Here is a 10,945-nt window from a genome sequence, read left to right as displayed (position 1 = left end):
CTCTCTTTCTCTCTCTCTCTCTCTCTCTTTCTCTCGTCTTTATAAAGACTTTTTTAAACTTATGTGTAACTTTTTCAAAACCTCTTTTTACTGATGGTTCTCAAATGCTTTAACCTCCCCCCCTTTTAGCCCACCACCCACCAGAGGCAGTGGAAAAGAAAGGATACTGGGGAAGTGGACCTGTTTAGAAAGGTTCTTTGGAGCAAGTCCCAACTGTGTTGTCTAGAAATCGGCAGTTCAGTTCACAGGTCAGCATCGGCAGCTCCATCCACTCACACCTCACAGACGCAGCAGCTAGGTATCCTTTCAGGAGCGTGCCTTAACACAACATCCCTTCACCTGTGCCTGCTTCAGCCAAATGTTCCTTCATGAATCTGCCTTAGTCTTTCATCTGTGTCCACTTAAGCTAAACATGCCCCATCAAAACACCATCCAACAGATTTTTCCAAAGAACTCTTTAGTTTCCACTTCAATTATGAAATGCATTGTCTGTTTGTAGGTATATGCACAATAGCAGGTGCCCGTGGAGGTCAGAAAAGGGAATCAGGTCCTCTGTAGCTGAAATTCCAGGTGGCTGTAATTTCATGGACATGGGCATTAGAAACTGAACTCAGGTTCTCTGATAGAGCAGCGAGCACTCTTAAAAACACTGAACCATTTCTCTAGCCCACCTCCCCCCCTCATTTGGGTTATCAGTTTCAGACTCCTAGTTCTCCAAACAGCCCTGTGCTTTGTCATAGCTCTTGACCTTTGTCATTGTCCCTAAACATCTGCAACCTGAGGCACCCTCCAAACATAACCCAGATTTACTTTTATAAAAAAATAAAATTCTCAGGCCACATTCCCATGTTCTAAACTTGCACTTCTCAGGTACCTTTGAACATGATTCAAAGGCTTATTAAAACAGGTTGGAGGCCAAGAATGTCCATCCTAACAAACCTCTGGGACAGCAGCTGCTGGTAAGCCACACCCTAAGGAGCAAGGCCTGAGAGCACTGTCTCACCCACAAACTTGGTTTTGAGCCCTCTTCATTCAAAGCTCTTTGCCATCATAAGGTCTTCTCTGTCCCCTTGCTGTCGAGAGCATTTGTTTACCAAGTCAAACTCTTCCTAGTGGATTTGAATACTTGGCTTGTTGCCATTTTTCTCCCAATTCACCTTCTGACAAAGGAATGATTTTGTAACCTGAGCCTAAGACCTTACCATGACTGAAAGGGAATAAACTATAGGATCACTATATTTCCCCTCCCCCTCCTCCTCTCCTCTCTCTCCCCCGCTTCTCCTTCTCACCCCCCCGCCTCTATGTGTGTGTGTGTGTGTGTGTGAGAGAGAGAGAGAGAGAGAGAGAGAAAGAGAGAGAAAGAGAGAGAGAGAGAGAGAGAGAGAGAGACTACAGAGACTACATCCCCCTCCCTCACCTTCCCTTCCCTCCCTTGGCTGGGCAAGTTGCTGCTACCTCAGAAGAAACCTAGTCTCAAAAATGTACTGAGAGCCAGCACAGACACACACACACACCCCTCTTCCCCTCCCTTTCTTTTTCCCAAACAGGAAGCGTCCTTAGGAAGTTGGCACACAGAGCCACTCTGTATCTCAGTTACTTTTCTGTTGCTGTGAAGAGACACCTTGACCATGGCAACTGATTTTTTTTTTTTTTTTTTTTTGGTTTTTTTTCGAGACGGGGTTTCTCTGTATAACCCTGGCTGTCCTGGAACTCACTCTGTAGACCAGGCTGGCCTCGAACTCAGAAATCGGCCTGCCTCTGCCTCCCAAGTGCTGGGATTAAAGGCGTGTGCCACCACCACCCGGCGGCAACTGATTTTTAAAAGGATTTAACTGAGGGCTTACCACAGGTTCAGAAGGTGGATCTACAGCCATCACACGGTGGGAGCCTGGCAGCAGGCTCAGACGTGTCTCTGGAGGAGTCGCTGGGGACTTACACTGGATCCATAAGCAGGAGGCAGAGAGAGTGTACCTGTCCTCAGCTTGAGGAACCTCAAAGCCCAGTCACGCACCTCCTCTAACAAGGCCACATCTCATAACCCTTCCTAAACAGCCCAACTGGGAACCATACACTCAAACTCGAACATACGGAGCTGTTCTCACTTGAACCACAGCAACCTGCGCTGCATGAGAAGTCATCAGCCTGCCACACATTTATTACTCAACAAACTCTGAGTACAGAGCTTGTGCAAGCATCATCATCTCACGTCATTGTTACCGCTTGCCTCCCAGAGTCCAGCTAGGTTCAGCGTCATACCCTGAGGGCCCAACTCTCTGTACAAAAAGCCATGTGTTATTTCTTCTTCTGTATTTTTTACAGCAGACAACAGGTTAATGAATCACAGACCAACAAGTCTATTAAAAGTTTAAAGAGGCCAGGCTGTGGTGGCGCATGCCTTTAATCCCAGCACTTGGGAGGCAGAGGCAGGCAGATTTCTGAATTCGAGGCCAGCCTGGTCTACAGAGTGAGCTCCAGGACAACCAGGGCTACACAGAGAAACCCTGCCTTGAAAAACCAAAAAAAAAAAAAAAAGTTTAAAGAGATATGGGGGCTGGACATTTTATGTGCAGAGGTCAAAGGATATGGGGATTGAAGTTAGGCACAGGCTACAGGGACAAGAAGGAAAGAGAGGTTATACCAAAGACCTGTTCTTAAGGGAATTACAGCAGAGAAGCTACAACCTTAAACCCAAGAAGAGTTAGGTGTCTGAACTCACTAAAGACCCAGAGTCCTTTGTTCCACAGCCCCTAATCCTCTGCCTCCACACCATCAGCATGGGTATCTGCCACACCCACAAACAGAGCAGTGCTTTCATGTGACCACAGTTTTGATTACCTTTCTGCACCTCTTCTCTTCTGTCTCTATTCTTCAAGTTCACGAATATCGCCTCTTTCTAAACATCTATTTTTTTTGTTTGTTTGGTTGGGTTTTTTTTTGTTGTTTTTTTTTTCGAGACAGGGTTTCTCTGTGTAGCCTTGGCTGTCCTGGAACTCGCTCTGTAGACCAGGCTAGCCTCGAACTCAGAAATCCACCTGCCTCACAAGTGCCGGGATTAAAGGCGTGCGCCACCACTGCCCGGCTCTAAACATCTCTCTAAGGTCTTCATCTGAACCCCCAGCACAGCCACAGTTTCATAGCAGGATTTTTGTTACCACTTATGAATGAGTTTTTGCTTGACATCTTGTTCATACTTTTTTTCTTAGATTGATATACATACTTGACCCAGGGAGTGGCACTATTAGGAGGTGTGGCCTTGTTGGAGTAGGTGTGTCACTGTGGGTATGGGCTTTAAGACCCTCATCTTAGCTGCCTAAAAGCCAGTATTCTGTCTGCTAGCAGCCTTCAGTTGAAGCTGTAGAGCTCTCAGCTCCTCCTGCACCATGCCTGCCTGGATGCTGCCATGCTCCTGCCTTGATGATAATGGACTGAACCTCTGAACTTGTAAGCCAGCCCCCAATTAAATGTTGTCCTTTATAAGGTTTGCATTGGTCATGGTGTCTCTTCACAGCAATAAAACCCTAAGACAATTGCCTAGTTGTCACTGTGAATGCTGAGGGGGAAGGCACATTCACCAGGAGCATTATCTGACTGCAAGAATGAAGGGCATTGGATCCCCAAAACTGGTGTTACAGATGGTTGTGAGCCACCTTGTCTTGTGTTACCCTCCTGGTTTGAGGCCTGCCTCTCATAACCACACCTCTCTGCCCACCTCCTGCTATTTGCCACGCCTCCAACCTGGTTCCAGTTACATTCGGAAGCTCCACCTCCACAGAGAAAAAAGGAAGTCGCTGATTGGACTGACATGCTGACGTGTAATTGGTCCACTCACTAGGAAGGAAATCATGGGAGGTGTAGGAGTACACCTTGGTGGTTACTGCCAAGACGTGAGTGCCACTGTCGCAGCTTCAAGGTTGCCTGGCCATGGCTGTAGTTTACTGGCATTGCAGATGGGTAGGAGTATTGGTGGCTTCCCTCCCTTGAAAATGCATATAGCATGGCTTGGAAGTTAAAAACAGTGTCTGCTCTTCCAGAGGTCCTGAGTTCAATTCCCAGCAACCACATAGTGGCCCACAACCATCTGTAGTGGGATCCGATGCCCTCTTCTGATGTGTCTGACAGCTACAGTGTGCTCATATAAAAATAAATAAATTTCTTTTTTTTTTTTTCAAGACAGGGTTTCTCTGTGTAGCCTTGGCTGTCCTGGAACTCAATCTGTAAACCAGGCTGGCCTCGATCTCAGAAATCCACTGGCCTCTGCCTCCCAAAGTACTGGGATTAAAGGCATGCGCCACCATCGCCCAGCTAATAAATTTTTTAAAAAAGAAAACGTGCAAAGAAAAGATGGCCTCAAATTAGGATCCCTTCCTTGGGTACAGATTATGTATGCTGTACTTTTCTGGGAAATAATGTTTGTTTTTCTCTAGGGGATCAGCTAAAACTGTACCATCCAATCATTGTTGTCTCTTTGATTTTAGCAAAGCAAACATAGATTTGTTAAAGTTAAGTAATAAAAACTCTAGAGAGTGGAGAGTTTCCAAGATACTTTCTTCTAAAGAGTACCCTCATTTTTGTCTTCCTAATATGTGATGGTCCATCATAGATTTTACCAGGAAAACTGGGAGCAAATTAGCTATGACGCCTGTCAACTCTGGGGATTGTGAGAATAGACAAGGCTCAGGGCTAGATATGGTTTTATAGTTGAGAGCACCTGCTGTATAATCTTAAGGACAAGAGTTCAGATCCCAGCACCCAGGTCAAAATCTGGGCAAGCACCAGTAACTCCAGCTCTGAGCGATCTGATGCCACCTTTTGGCCTCTCCTCATACACACAAACACACACCAGTAAGTAAATTTTAAAAACCGAAGAATAGACAAGGCTCTCCAACTAATCAACTGATTTGCTGTCCTAGGCAAGTCTTGTTGAGGTCATCCCCTTGCTGTGGCTGTGTTACGGAGGCCCTCGGAAGCGAAAACTGCTTCCTGCTGTCTCCATGCTGCCTCCAGATCCACAGCGACACATCTGGCTTCCTGAAAGATCCTTTAATATGTTTGTTGAGTGAATAGAAAAGGGACTGAGGACCAGTTTCTATATTTATACAGTCATTATACATTCAGGCCACACTTAGAAATAAGAAAAGGCACTACCCTAGAATGGCCAGCAGAGGGCACCACACACCAGATGTAGTAAACATTGGCTCTGTTTTGGAGCATAAGTTATTGCAAATCAGAGGAAAGTTAAAAGAACACCCTCCAAGGTAGAGAATGGTCCAGTAGGGCTGTGTCCCACACAGCAGTTTTTCTCTTCAGTGGGGCTGCGTTTCCACACCAGCCTTTCTTTCTCTTCAGCGGGGCTGCGTTCTCACAGTAGCCTTTCTCTTTGAGTGTAGTTAGAGACATAAATAAATGTTCCTGATGCTTCATTTCATCAGATGCTATTTTTTTAGAGCTTATTAAGAAAAAAAAAAGACCACAACACTACAAACTATATTAAAGTGACAGATTTGAAGTTCAGGATATAAAACTTCACATGGAGTTTGATAATTACTTGTTAACAAAACATTTGATAGCCCAAAGCACAGAATATGACCGGAGGGGTCTAATGCATGACTAATGTTCGCTCTTATACTGGCTTTTCATATGCTTGTGCACACTTACTGTACACTCCCTAAGACAGAATATACACATATTTGACATGAGATGCAATGTCTACTGATCCCAGCATGTGTCTCTGGCAGGAGGCTCTTGGCTACTTACATCCAAGCTGCTCTGGATTCTCCTAGTGCATTTTTAGAAGTGTCATTATTCATTGTCTCTCCAGGGACTCTAGCTTGGTGATAAACCTAACCCTAAAGCTGTCACCAGTATTTAACTGTTGAAAGAAATGACATTTTGTTATTTTGTGTTTCAGTAACTTGTACTTGAGAAATGTCAAGTCTGGGAAGAGGAAACTTTGGAGAGATTGACTAAGCACACATGACCCAGGAGTCAAGACTGGTACAGACAGGCGTGCCTCCAACGTCTCTGTGCCAGTTTTTTTTTTTTTTCTAACTACCCTGAAACCCGTAATTAGTAAAGATAGTAAAGGGCTTTTAAACATGAAATATGTTGTGTAAATGCTAAGCCCAGGAAACACACAAAGGATTTGCATTTCTTGGCCATGTTTCTCAACCAAAGACAATTTGATCCATCTTGTAACCAGTTTCTGTTTTGCAACCAAAATCTTTCCAAACTTTCATATGAGGAAAACAAAAGAAGGATTTTTTAATGGCTTACCTACAAATCAAAGACCTAAGAAGATTACCTCTTTCATGGCGTTAGAAGTGGAGTCCCTGCTTCAGTGAAACACTAGGTTTTACTGTGGGTTTTCTGATGAATCCCAGTTGGTAATTTTTCCCCCAAATGGCTGGAGGGATGGGCAGAATTCCAACATGAGCTTAAAATCCAGCAGGGATGCCCACTCCCCACCCCTCCCCCAGCGCTTAGAGAAAGGGTTTGGTAGAGCCACCTTCGAAGCCATCGTGGGATTCCTGACAGTTGGAGACTCTATGGAACTGGGCAAAAGCTGCTGCCATCACCTAGACAGGGAAAATCTGATGAGACTGGAACCATAGGTCAAAGTATCCAGGAAAGAAGCGCTCTGGATTTTGAGCAGCATGAAGGCCGGCTCCAAGATAATATACCACAGCTAGATGAGGAAGCGCCTTGACCCTGACCCACTGTGGTGGCATTGTCAAGGTCCTCAGCCGTAGTAAAGTCCGCGGCAGGTACCCCACTCAAGCAGAGTCCCAAAAGCACGCCTGCTCTTGTCTGCTAAGTCTTAGGAGGGACAAACCAACCCACTGCCACAATGAAGGCCGAAATGCCAGGACATATGATGGAGAGGCAGAGAAGCCATGGCTGTGGGGAGCAGCAGAAGGGGGAATAGAACCAGGAGGCAAAACTCCTACAACCAGTAGAGCCATCCTGGGATAGGCCAGCTTGGAAGAGGACCCAAGAGAAGCTGAGGCAGAGCCCTGGTCCCAGAAAGAACATCCCCCAAATCACTTTCTCCTGTAGGGAAGCCATGAAGTACACATTTGTATGAGCATGGTCAAGATTCCCAGAAGAAAGAACAGCATGAAGCCAAGTAGATGGCCCTAGCCCAGTGGCTCTCAGCCTTCTCAATGCTGCGACCTCTTAATACACTTCCGCCCACTGTGGTGACCCAACCATAAAATCATTTCACTGCTACTTCATAACTATCATTTTGCTACTTATATGAATCGAAATGTAAATATCTGAGAGACAGGATATCTGATTTGTGACCCCAGTTTCTGTGTGGATACAGAAGATGCTTGAAGCCAGCCCAGAAAAAAGGCATAGGTAGTCTATGGCCATGTAGCAAGTAGTCATTGTCTCTCAGTCAGTCAGCACATCATCTGGGATAACCCTCAAAAAAAAATATATATATATGTATACATATATACATATATATATCACACACACACATACACACACGCTCACATACACTCATACACACACACACACTTATATACACTCATACTCACACTCACACACTCATACACACACACACTCATACTCACACTCACAACTCACACTCACACACTCACACTCACACACTCATACACACACTCACACTCACACACTCATACACACACTCACACACTCACACACACACTCACACACTCACACTCACACACACTCCTCCTCCTGCTCCATGGCATGCTAAGCTTGCAGAGGAACCAGCAGCAGCAGCAGCACCTCCTCTTCTCTCTGAGGCACTGGGCATATTCGCTCTTCAGCCTTGGGTTCAGGATTTCAGGTCCATGGTCATTAAGCCCTGGTGAGCAGAACACCACAGCAGGAAGCATGGGAACGAACAAACCTGCTCACTTCATGGCTTCCTGGAAGCAGAGGAGAGAAGGAGAACAAACCCCACCAACGCATTCCTTTGGTCTTCCTCCTAACATTTCCAACACCTCTGAACAGCAACGGGGGCCTGGGGGGTGTGGGTGGGGGGACAGCCTCCAGGGACACTATGGATCCACACTAACGCATATGGCTCTGGCTCCCAGGGTTCACGCATGTCTCACAGACCTCACAGGGCCAGCGTTTTAGTTCACCTCCACAAGCCCTCATAGTCTTTACAGCCCCACCAGTGCATGCAAGTCCAAGACTTGTCTGAGACTCGAGGCAAACTCTTGGTGTCTGTAAAAGCCAAAAAGCATATTACATACTTCCAGAATACAATGGCCCAAGAGAAGCAATTTCACTCCCCAAAGGGAGAAATAAAAGCATAAAACCAGGGATGGATTAGAGCATGAGCACTACCCAACAGGGAAAGCGCCTCTGGCTCTGGCATCCAGGCTGTGGCCATGGGATATAGGCTCCAAAGGGTTTAGGCGGCAGCATCCCTGCACCTCATCTTGGTTGGCTCTCCTCATCCTGCGGCTTTCTTCAACAGATGTCCCACATGTTCACACCTGCCCCTGCCCAGAGTCTCTGCTGTAACTTTTGCTTCACTCTCCCGGGTCCAGAGGGGACTCTATTTTCATATCGCCTGGCCTCCCCAGTGTTCCTTTAATATCTGGATAGACATGTTCCTGACGCCATGACTTTTCCATTTTAAATGCTTGAAAACTAATGCCATGTTAATAATGCTTCAAGCTTGAGCCATAATTGGGGCCACTTGGACCACAGCAATGAAGCTGCGTGTGATGACATGAATCCTGGAAAGACTTCATACACAGCGCCCTGCACTCTGCTCAGAGCCAGGAAGGCCTGAGTCAGGGCTCTCGCCGTCTTTACTCTGACTGTTGACAGCTTATTTTCCCTTCTTGGGTTTGTGAACATCAGTATTTACAGAGGTTTTACATGTGTACACACCCGAATATTTTCTTTTTGAAAGACCTGTATTTACATTTTAGACAAACTTCTATAGATTACACATTAAGAAAAAAATGATCCAACTGGGCATGGTGGTGCACATCTTTAAACCCAAGCACTGGGAGGAAGAGGCAGGTGGATCTCTGAGTTGGAGGCCAGATTGGTCTACAGAGTAAGTTCTAGGACAGCCAGGACTACACAAAGAGAAACCCTGTCTGGAAAAACTGAAAGGAAAAGAAAAACTTGTGAAAGATGCTTACAATCCTTAGTCATGGAGACACAAATTAAAGCTATACTAACATATTATTATGATGTAATAGATGACTGAAATTAGACACAGAGACTATGTGGCACTCTCAATACAAACGGTGGGAATATAAAATGATATAACCACTATGAAAAACAATTTGGCATTTATTTATCATGCTGGGTAGGTTTTTTGGGTTTTTTTGTTTGTTTGTTTGTTTTCTTGGGTTTTGTCAATTTGACACAAGCCAGGGTCATCTGCTAAGAGGAAACTTCAGTTGGGAAAAGCCTCCATTATTAGACTGGCCTGTAGGTAAGTCTGTGTTTTCTTGATCAGTGATTGGCCTGAAGGGTCCAGCCCCCCTGTGGGCGGTGCCATTTCTCAGCAGGTGTCCTGGGGTATAGAAGAAAGCAAACTGAGCAAGAAAGAAGACACAAGCCAGCAATTGATGTTCCTCCATGTCTTCTGCTTCCGTTCCTGCCTCCACCATTCCTGCCTTGAGTTCCTGCACTGATTTCCTTCAGTAATGAGTGTGATCTGAGAATTTTAAGCTGAAACAAACTTTCTCCTTCCTATGTTTTGTTTTTGTTTTTGTTTTTCGAGGCAGGGTTTCTCTGTGTAGCCCTGGCTGTCCTGTAGACCAGGCTGGTTTCGAACTTAGAAATCCACCTGCCTCTGCCTCCCGCATGCTGGAATTAAAGGCATGCACCACCACTGCCTGGCTCTATGTTTTCTTATTTAATTTAATTAATGTAACAACATGTATAATAACAAATTGGAAGTGACCTATGTACTTATCAAATGAATAGATAAGTAAATTGTGGGACATCTATACAATGAAATGCAATAAAAAGAAATTAACCACTTATATAGGCATCTGCATGACTGCATTTTTAAAACACGTAAAAGACACTAGTCTCAGAAAAGTATAAACTGTGTAATTCCTCATATGTGAAATTCCAGAAAATGTACAACAGCTTATAGAAACACAACCAGAGGCCCAGTTGTCTGGGTCCGGGTAGGACAGGATGGTAACTGCAAAGGGAAGTGAGGTAAGTTTCTGGGGCGGGACCAGAAGAGAAGCTGTGTGGTGGAAGCTGGGCTCAAACTCACTAGCTAAGTCAAGTTAACCTAAAGTCTCCCTCCTCCCTCTGGGCCTAGCGCCAGGACGACAGCATCCTCAAACCCAGCATTCAGAGTCTTGTTAAGTAGGAGAAACTTTCTACAGCTTGATTGAAGTCTAGGTTATGTGGAGTAGATGCATTTGTCAGAATTCATGCTGCATATACCTATTGGTTTTACCTTGTCACACATGGGATATATTTTCAATAAAGCTGATTTTTAAAACTAATGTATCCTTTAAAAAGTGAAATCATAGAAGTGCTTAAGATGTCATTGTAGGGGCTAGAGAGACTCTCAGCAGTTAAGAGCACTTGCGGCTCTTCACGAGAATCTGAGTTGAAATCCCAGCACTCACACACACAGCAGCTCACAACCGTAACTCCAGTTCCAAGAGAGCCGGCACCCGAACCCAGACACACACACAGGCAAAACACCAATGCACATAAAAAGGAAAAATATCGAAGCAAGCCAATTAGTAATATTCATCCATGGCCTCTACATCTGCTCCTGCTTAGGTTCCAGTCCTGATTTCCTTTGGCGATGAACAGCAATGTGGAAGTTGTCAGAAGGAGATGATTTGATATGAATTTTAAGTATCAGGATTCAAGATTGCATTTCTACCTCAGACCACACCAAAGGGGGACAACAGACCCACAGCCCTCTCTGCACCTTTCCCACAAGCAGAGAGCC

General features: G+C 45.2%; 1 pseudogene; it reads right to left on the bottom strand.

Moving 5' to 3' along the window:
- Positions 1-6,479: 6,479 nt before the first annotated feature.
- On the bottom strand, positions 6,480-8,444 carry LOC116104613 (annotated as a pseudogene).
- Positions 8,445-10,945: the final 2,501 nt, after the last annotated feature.

The sequence above is a fragment of the Mastomys coucha genome, unplaced genomic scaffold, assembly GCF_008632895.1.
Source record: "Mastomys coucha isolate ucsf_1 unplaced genomic scaffold, UCSF_Mcou_1 pScaffold22, whole genome shotgun sequence".
NCBI classification, from domain to species: domain Eukaryota; kingdom Metazoa; phylum Chordata; class Mammalia; order Rodentia; family Muridae; genus Mastomys; species Mastomys coucha.
The sequence above is the reverse complement of the archived record's forward strand: the minus strand, read 5'-3'. Positions and strand labels throughout refer to the sequence as shown.